Source organism: Molossus molossus, unplaced genomic scaffold (genome assembly GCF_014108415.1).
Source record: "Molossus molossus isolate mMolMol1 unplaced genomic scaffold, mMolMol1.p scaffold_m16_p_1, whole genome shotgun sequence".
NCBI lineage: Eukaryota > Metazoa > Chordata > Mammalia > Chiroptera > Molossidae > Molossus > Molossus molossus.
This window is the reverse complement of record NW_023425344.1, coordinates 25356694-25367326: the sequence shown is the minus strand read 5'-3', so window position 1 is coordinate 25367326 and position 10633 is coordinate 25356694.

The window sequence follows — 10633 nt, the reverse complement described above, 5'->3', positions numbered from 1 at the left end:
GTCCTATCATGTGGTCTATCTTTGAGAATGTTCCATGTGCACTTGAGAAGAATGTGTATTCTGTAGTTTTGGGGTGTAATTCTCTGTAGATATCTATTAAATCCATTTGGTCTAGTGCTTCATTTAGAGTCTCTGTTTCCTTGCTAATTTTTTGCCTAGAGGATCTATCCAGTGCTGTCAACGGGGTGTTGAAGTCCCCAGCTATGATTGTATTGTTGTCGATTTCTCCTTGGAAGTCCTCCAGAAGATTTTTAATATATTTTGGTGCTCCTATATTGGGTGCATATATGTTTATCAAGGTTATATCTTCCTGTTGGATAGATCCTTTCAATATTATGTAGTGGCCGTCTTTGTCTCTAGTTATGGTCTTCATTTTGAAATCTATTTTATCAGATATGAGAATTGCTACCCCAGCTTTTTTTTGCTTTCCATTTGCTTGGAAAATTTTTTTCCATCCCTTCACTTTCAACCTATGTGAGTCTTTTGTTGAGAGGTGGGTCTCTTGTAAACAACATATAGATGAGTCATGCTTTCTTATCCAATCAGCTACTCTGTGTCTCTTTATGGGAGCATTCAATCCATTTACGTTTAAGGTGATTATTGATATGTATTTATTTATTGCCATTTTTGTTTAGTGTGGTTCTATTTTTCTTCCCATTTCTACTGCTAATTACAGCAGTCCTTTTAACATTTCTTGCAGTGCTGGTTTGGTGCTAATGTATTCCCGTAGCCTTTTTTTGTCTGGGAAGCTCTTTATTTGATCTTCTATTTTGAATGATAGCCTTGCTGGGTAGAGTAGTCTTGGATTCGGATTCTTGTTTTTCATGACTTTGATTACTTCATGCCATTCTCTTCTGGCCTGTAGTGTTTCTTGTGAGAAGTCAGCTGAGAGCCTTATGGGGTTCCCTTTGTAGGTAACCTGTTGCTTATCTCTTGCTGCTTTTAGGATTCTCTCTTTGTCTTTAATTTGTGGCATTTTAATTACTATGTGTCTTGGTGTGGGCCTGTTTGGGTTCTTCTTACTTGGGACTCTCTGTGCTTCTTGAACTTGAATGCCTTCTTCCTTCACCAAATTAGGGAAGTTTTCTCTCACTATTTTTTTGAATATATTCTCTATCCCTTGCTCCTTTTCTTCTTCTTCTTCGGGGACTCCTATGATGCGAATATTATTACGTTTCCAGGTGTCCCATAGTTCTCTTAAGCTGTCTTCCTGTTTTTTAATAGTTTTTTCCTTTTGTTTTTCTGATTGGTTGATTTTTTCTACCCTGTCTTCTAATTCACTGATCCGGTCCTCAGCTTCCCCTACTCTGCTTTTTAAACCTTCCAATGTGTTTTTCATTTCGGATATGTCATTTTTTATCTCTTCTTGTTGGTTTTTAATTTCCATTTGGCTTATTTTCAGTGTCTCTATGTCCTTACTCATGCTGTTCAGCTTCCTCAAGATCATGGCTCTGAATTCTAGCTCTGTTAACATGCCTAATTGCTCCACATTGATCTCATCTTCGGTGGAGGTGTCTTGCTCTTTCATTTGGCTTCTGTTTCTGTGTTTCACCATTTTAGCTATCACTGTGGGCTTTGGAGCCTGTCGAGTTCTCCCTGTGGGTGTTGGTGTTCTGCTGTTTGTGGCTCCCTCTCCTGTGTTTAGATGAGCGAGGGAGGGCCCGCGTTGAACACCACTGTCAAGTCTTACTTTCCTGGTTAAAGTTGCCAGCCCAGGAAACGTACTGTTATCCTCTAGCTTTTTGCCTGGAGGCTAGCAGTCTAGGTTAATTGATCAGTTTTGGGTTGTCAGTTGATTGAAAAACTCCCTCTGGTGCTCAGCCAAGGGGCTTTCAGGAGGGTGGGGCAGATGCTGGTTGTTAGTGAGCCTCAATTAGCACTTCAATGGCCCACAGGGTGGGGATGGATCTCTGAGGGAGGGGCTGCTTCCTCTCCCCAGAGCCCTGGGAAGGAGCAATGTGGCCACCGTCCTGAGTGGCTGCACTCAGCCAAAGCTCTGAGCGCCCTCCAAACCCCGAGTGTCCCGACACAGTTCCAGTCCAGTCCGCCCTCCCACTGCCGGAGCCCAAGGTGAGTGGCTGTGGCTGTTTCAGCCTCTGTCCCGGCTGCGCTGCGGGGCCGCCTGGGAGTGTGACCCGCGGGCGCCGCTTATAGCTAAGGCCGCTGCCGAGCTGCCGACCGTGTGCTCCCAGCCCCGTCTCGCGCCTTCGCAAGCCTACCGGGATGGAGTCAGTGTCCCTCGTTGTATGGTCCTTGCAAGCTGCTTTTCTGTTGCTTTTTCCTGTCGATTTGTCTGTGTTATAGTTGTAATTCCAGTTTGGTTCTGGGAGACGGTCTGTGTAGCTCCGTTCACTCCGCCGCCATTTTTCGGTCTCCCCGGTTCCTCCTCCTTTAAGTGCTTGATTGAACATCACATGGAACTGTGGCTGACACATTTCAAATATAACCTTTGACTTAAAAATTAACTTATAAACCACACTGTAGTATTGTGTTGTTCCGAATATAGGTTTTACGTTAGTATTATGTCCAGCACACTTTCAAATATCTCAAACATCTTGTTGGCGAAATCAGCAGCTAAACAAACAATAGATGGGTTTCCGTTCCTTTAGTGAGGCTGAGTATTCTTATTCATTTCTCTACATCTAGATTGAACTAAAAGTTGATGTGCGGCGGACACCTTCCAAACATGCGTGGAAAAAGCTGTAGCTGTGTGTCCTGGGGCACAGCATCAGCAAGGGGCCCTCAGTCCTGATGGGCTGCGAGCGTGTCTCTAACAGATTGCCCGGAAATCCTCACTGCTGCAGGTAGAGCGGCTGCTGGTTCCAACAGCCCTGGTCTTTTCAGATCTGGTGTCCATTCTGTTTCCAGGTGGGGTTGGCCCCTTGTTACAGAGCCGCAGGTAGTCCAGCTGCTGGTTCAAAGTCGGGTTTCTGTCTCTGTTTTGTTCATGGTGTTTTGACACAGAAGTGGCCCAGTTGTTTCTGGAAAGCACCCAACGAAAAATCGTCACAAAATAGTTTCATAACCTTTTCCAGGAGACAAAGAAATGTCCCATTTTCACTCTCTTTGGCAACTAAAGTAGGCCATTCTAGCCTCAAAATGTATTGAAGACAGTGGCATGTAGTTCAATAAATTAGTTGGGGAAATGGATAAGTATCTAGACTTTAATACTCAAGTTTTTCTTGTGTTATCTTTATTGTTGAGAGTATTACACATGTCCTCCCTTTTTTCTCCCTGCCCACCCTACTGCCCACTCCAGGCCTTCACCACCCTGTTGTCTGTATCCATGGGCAAAGCATATATGCATGTAAATTATTTGGTTAATCTCTTCCCACCCCATCCCCCTTCCCTCAAGTTTTTCATTATTAAAATGAGGCATTAGGTTGTTGCAGGGAGATCTCTGCATTTGATTGTGTACAGGAAGGCTTTTGTGGGCACAAAACACTGCAGAGAATCTGTTCTGCTGAAGATGCTTTCGAGCGAGTTAATCACCTTTCTCACAGGGCTTTCCCACACTCAGGACAGCAGAAGGGCTTTGGGACTGTGTACCTCATAGTCCCTTAATTATTTGCAATGATAAAAAATGTATATTTTATGTGTACATTTGTGTACTGTATATTTGCAATAACAATGTCCAGAGGCTATATATAGCTGCATGCTATATATGAACGTGAAACTTTTTCCGTTCCTCTGGGTTTTGACCCTAGATATTTTGAAATCCAAGTCTGAATTTTATGTCATTGCATTCTCCCACCTCTAATACACAAATGATATCTGGTGTGTTATTAACATGTGATAGGAGAAGTCACTTTCTAGCCCATTTATTGTTTATTCTGGAAAATTACTGGTCTATAAAAATCTATACATAGGTCTCTTCTTATGTTAAAATGCTTTTTAACTAATATCATTTATATTTTTTGGCATGTTTGATATCTTTGTCCTTCTAAAATGCAACCCTTTTTAAAAAATAAGCAAGGAAATAAGTAATTTAAATAATATAAGCACAATTTTGAGTAAATAATGCCATAAAATATGTAGCTTATTAATTCATTTGTTTTAAAGAGGCAAGTTACATTCTAATCAGTGGTGGAAGGATGACCTAATATGAATGTAGAGAAAAAATATAATGTTTTGTCTCATAATTGTTTTGAATACCAGTGTATACTTAACATAAAGCACAACATATGACATAGACTAAAAGCTCAATAATTATTAAGGCAATTAATAAATAAGATAAATGATTTCTGATGCATTCTAAGTCTTATTCTTATTATAGGAATTGGTTACCACATAGGTAAACATCTGCCTATAAATATTATTAGTAGATAAAACATCTATCTCCAATATTCTGATTTATACTAACACACCTGAAAGAATTAAAATTATTTATGTAAATCAACTAGGGGTTTTGATTTCTTTAAAAAAAGTCACAGGAATATTCTAGAAATGGCAAAGTAGCAGGCATTGTTTGGAGTGTTACTCTTGCAAATGACAATTGCAAACACTATCAAAGGGACTGAAGAGTGGCCAAATCAAGAAGATATTAAAAGAGAGTCAACCCTTGGCCCGGTCAGTGTGGCTCAGTGGACTGAGCGTAGTCCCGTCCCATGGACTGAGAGGCCTCAGTTCAATTCCTGACCAGGATACATGCCAGGGTTGCAGGCTTGATCCCCAGCAGGGGGCGTGCAAGAGGCAGCCGATGGATGTATCTCTCTCTTATTAATGCTTCTATCTCTCTGTCCCTTCCTCTCTCTCTAAAAAAATCAATTAAAAATATATTTTAAAAATTAAAGAGTCAACTCTTGAAAAAGAAAGCTGCGCTCACTGGGTGACATTTATAATTATATTACATTTTCCCAAAGTCACTCCCAGTCAGTGTGGAACAGATTGAAAAAGAAGCAGAAAGTCACAGTTTTATTGACTTGAGGTGTCAGAGGAGAGACTTTAAGGCTATTAGAGTGGCTGAATTTGAGGCAGCATCCAGAAAAAGAGGGAGTCCTAAAGTCTGTGTGTAAACTCCCCTCTAATGTTTGCCTGACCCCGAACTTCATGTGTTTGGAGTTCCTGATCTAAGCACCTGCCGGAAAGCTGAAATAATTGGGCAAATACTTTAGCTGGTGTCTATTGCAGTGGAAACAGTCTGGTGTTTGAGTTTTGCCAAGTAGATGAGTTTGATAAACATGTCAGGCTTTATACACAAATCTGCACTATCCTTAAAATCGAGCCTCACATATGTATTCTTGGTGGTCTCCCAGTAATTCATTTGCCAGCCACAACAAACTTAGGTCCCGCTAGACATTATAAGTACTTTGACTTTTGTCGGCTGGTGTGGCTCAGTGGTTGAGGGTCAACCCATGCACCACAAGGTCTCTGGTTTGATTCCCGGTCAAGGCACATGCCCAAGTTGTGGGCCAGATCTCCAGGGGGGGCATGCAGGAGGCGGCCAGTCGACGTCTTCTCTCATTGATGTTTCTATCTTTTTGTGCCTCTCCCTTCCTCTCTCTCTAAGACCAATAAAGAAAAAAATAATTCTTTGACTTTTAATCTGAGAAGGGAGGGCAACCATTGGTGGGTTTGGACAGAGGAATACATTTTGCTGAGTTGCATTTTTAAAAAGAATCACTAAATTTGCTGAGTTAACTATGGTCTATTGGCAGGGGGTGGGGTGGTTAAAGCAAGGAATCTATTTCAATAATAGAGGACAGATGCATTTTCTTATATAATGGCAGCGTGTCAGTTAGAATGTGTTTGCTCCTCTGGATTGAAATTAGACCAAGTGTAGGTCCTTATTCTTCGAAAGCCTAACAATGAATTTGTGTTAATAATCTTCCAATTTTTAAGATGCATCACTTGGCAAAGATTAGATTAAAGAACAAGCCACCACTTTTAAATTTTCATTATTACTAGTACCAGTTTCAAGGCCTTGAGATGATAGGTTTCTTTTAATGTACAATGACATTTCTCCTTTTTCATATTCAAATACTGTACCACTTCACTACTCTTTGCCTGAGGTTATAATACTTTCTTATATATTTAGGTTGATCCTTGACAGAAGGAGGTGAAGGGCTTCTGCCGTTGGGAGTGCAGCAGCATCTTCAAGCATTCAGATGTTCCATTGTTCACCTGTCGTAAGCTCATTCCCAAAACATGTCGATGTGTTTTATATTCTTTTAGATATGTGGAATCTAATGAACAAAATAAACTGATGAATGAAATAGAAACAGGCATGAATACATGGCACAGACTGACAGCTGTCAGAGGGCAGGAGGGAAGGGGACTGGATGAATGACGGTGAAGGGGTTAGCCAAAGCACATCTAAGATAACCTGTAGACACAGACAACAGTGTGGTGATGGGCAGAGGGAAGGTGGGGCAGGGGCTGGGTGGAGGTGGGCAAAGGGGCTGGGAATGAGGACATCTGTAATAATGTCAACAATAAAAATAAAGTTACAAAACATCTTTTGCATCTGTGTATGCGTTAGCAAATGAATTGATGTTTGATGGTTAATTAATTTGTATGACTGCCAGTATTGATTCAGTTGAGCAAAATTATATGAACAAAGTTTAGCAAATCTACCAGCATATCAGTCAAGAATGCTGGAAAATGTGCGTGCACACACATACTACACACACACTCTCACACACACCAGTGAGTGACCTCATCACTATTTCATTGCAATACAAAAGCGAAAGAATGAGGTTGACTCTGACAGCTTACATTTTTGCTGTAGCTACTGAGGTCAGAGTTATTAAGTGGAGAATAAATTCAAATATAAAATGTTTTTATATCTGTTATCAGAGTAGTTGGGCACATTCATTTTTCTGGTACACAGATCTAAGTTCAATTTAAAGTTTTGTACTTAATATATGTGTGACCTTGGAAAAATAACTAAACCTTCTAAAATTCAGGATCCTTTGCAATAAAATGGAGATGACACTTTTGAAAATTGAGAGAAATTAAATGAGATAATACATGTAAAAGTTTCAGTTATACGGTTGTATTCAATAAATGTGACCCATTGTCAGTATTGTTATCATCAGCATAACTCTTTAGATTTTAATTTGTATTATGTGTGGGATTCTCATCAATAGGGAAAGCAGTATCATGAATCTAATCGATTTCTCTCAGTAAAAAAGAGTTAGTTGGAGTAAGTATACACATATTGGTAGAAAATAGGGATAGTTTTAAATAGTTGTATAAAAATGTACAAAATAATAAATCAAGTTCAAATAAAACATGTGTTCTTTTAAAAGAGATTTTTATCTTGTTTATAATATCAGGCTATGCTTTTTTCAGTATACAATTTGTACCTGTGACCTCAAGATACTCAGTTAAACAGGAATTTATATATTTCTTTTCCACTTGTCAAAGAAGTAGATACACAATGAATGCTTGGAAATATCAGAGAGAAAATTAGAAAATTTACTTTTGGCTCTCAGGATGAGAAAGATTGAAAAATGTGTGTATAAATATATACTATATATATATTTTATATTATAGATATAATTTATTAATGATAAACCAATGATCTTTTTATTATGAAAGAGTTTATAGTTTGCAGTGTACACAGATGTATTTTTTTTATTATTTTGTAGATTAAGCAGTTGTTTTAGGGGAAAATCTAATAGGATAAAAATTCATAGTATTTTAACTCTATGTGGCTACAGATGGTTACATTTTGATGAAATGAGGATAGACTGACATATATAATGTTGGTAAAATTTCTCAACCAAATAAAAGACCAAAATCGCAGTTTCTTGCAACATATTGCAGCCTTGTTGTTTTTTGCAATGGTAGAACCAATAGATGATCTACCAACTTAAAATCTATATACTATTCAAGAGATCTGTAGTATTTAACAGATTTATAAGTAATTTTTGGATTGAGAATTCTATAGCTTTTTTCTAAATCTTCCCTATTTTCAATCTTTACAGGTATGTTTACATGCACTCATAAAATTATTTTCCTACATTGTTTTCATTTCTGATAGTTTGGTTGAGAAAGGCAGATGTGACCTTCTAAGGACTTAGGATGTGCTGTTGAAGGAGTGTGACCTGAGCAATGAAATTCTATTTGAAAGAGAAAATAGATTTAGCCACTGCTCACACCTCTTCAACTGCGCTTATCAAGCTTTAAGAGCTGCTCTTCTGAAATATATGGCCATTTCTGTTCCCTATTAACCTCGACAGACAGTTTTAGGGGAAATATGTAATTGGAGTTTCTTCACTATTAAGAGTTATTTTATGGAACATTTCTTTCTCTTGTTTGGAGAGTAAAAATCAACAAATATAGAATGCATATGCTTTAAGTCTTTACAGAAAACATACTGAAAATGTATTAGAATGATCTCAATGAACATTTTTGTCCTTAGGACTGCTTATATTTGATCTTTTTGATAATTTTATGTGATACATGAGAAATAGAACATTTAACTAATACATTCAATTGCAGTAGAGCCATACTGGTTCTTAGTTTATATCCTGAAGCATGAAGACTGATTACCTTTAGTTTATCTACATAGCGACAAGCAGCATAATTGCTCATACAGTTTTATCATCCTTTTCAAAATTCAGACATGATGTTTGACTTAAGAGCTTTCTGCTGAATAAATTCTATTAGCACTTATAATTTTTTTTGGAAACAAACTTTTTTTAGATATTTGATTATGTAAAGTTTCTTTATATGTGCTTCCTTTTATCTGAATAGATATACTTTGCAAAAAGGTAAAAAATTAATGAATCACACATTTTTTAGTTATAAAAGATCTGATTTGTTATTAAAAATCACTCAGTTCTCAATTAATGTACAAACAAATGTTAACCTTAATTATTGTGCAGGATGACTATGTTACATCTTTTCTATATCTTACTCTTTCTGACACTTCCTTGTCCTCTATCTTTTTGTCAATGATTGGCTAGGTTTCTTTCTTTCCAAAATTTCTTCCACGAATTTCTGTAGTCAAGCCCCTCACTCCCGTCTCTCCAGATGGTATTTTTCAGTAGAGAAAGCGATCCTTTCTATATCCAGGATATCTCTTGAATTGTGTCTTGACTCCCATGCCTTCCAAACTTCTCTGGAACATAACAGTAATCAGTTAGCCCAGCCCTCTCTTTGCATAATTAAGATTTTCTTTACAGCTGCATCCTTCCCATCAATAGTTTCAGATATTTTAGTCTCTTCTGCTTAAAATAGTAAATACACAATTTTTCATCAGAACTTACCCCTAAATCTAGACAACCTATTATTTTCTTTTTCTTTTGTCAACTAAACTACTCTATAGATTTATCACTCACTCCTCCATTCACTCAGATCTGGATTTGCTTTCATCACTTCATTAAAATGTACCTCACACCTGTCAGAATGGCCGCCATCAACAAATCATCAAACAACAAGTGTTGGCGAGGGTGTGGAGAAAAGGGGACTCTAATACACTGCTGGTGGGAATGCAGACTGGTGCAGCCACTATGGAAAACAATATGGTGTTACCTCAAAAAATTAAAAATTGAACTTCCATTTGACCCAGTGATCCCACTTCTAGGAATATACCCTAAGAAGCCTGAAACACCAATCAGGAAGAATATATGTACCCCCATGTTCATAGCAGCACTATTTACAATAGCTAAGATCTGGAAACAGCCCAAGTGTCCACCAGTAGATGAATGGATAAAAAAGCTGTGGTACATATACACAATGGAGTACTATGCAGCGGTAAGGAAAGATCTCTTATCCTTTGAGACGACATGGAGGGACCTGGAAAGTATTATCCTAAGTGAAATAAGCCAAGCAGAAAAAGACAAATACCACATGATCTCACTTATATACGGAATATAATGAACATAACAGTCTGAGGAATACAGTAGACCCAGAAACATGGAAGTAGGGCACAGACTGACATCCCTCAGAAGAGGGTGGGGGGGTGGGAAGAGATAAACCACAGAACTTATATACATGTATGCATGATCAATGGACATGGACAACTAAGCCGGGGACGGGGCGGGGGTGGGGTGGGGAGGGGGCTGCCAATAGGGTAATAAAGGTAAAATATCTGTAACAAAAAAATAAATAAAAAATTAAAAAAAAAATGTCCTCATTTATCCTATTTCCATTTTAATGCCTTTTAATGTATATTTCTTACTTTTTAAATGAAACTTTCTGTATGCTTGAATTTCATGAAACAGCACTCTCCTCTTTCACCCTCTACCTGTCTGGCTACTACTTCTAATCCTTTGCCTACTCAGTCCCATTACATCCAATGTTGGAGGGCTTCTAGGATTGATCCTGGAGCCTTCCATAGACTTTACTTAGGCAATGTTATATGTATTACTGACTTTAACTTCAGCTATACAAAAGTGATCCAAGCATCACTGTATTTCCTGAGACTATCAGGCAGGAAATAAATATTTAACCAACTAAATAGAGTTAGATCTCTCATTTCCAGTTAGGCCACATGGGCATTTGATATTAATACTAGGGTGTTGAATTTCTTGAGCTACAGCTATTTTTTTTCTTGGGAAAATAATTTAAGAATTACATCGTTTAATTACCAACTTCATAAAGACTTAAAAAATGACTCCCTCCCAAAAAATATTTTAAAAAATTGTTTTCATTTTCCACTAAATATATGAGTAACTCG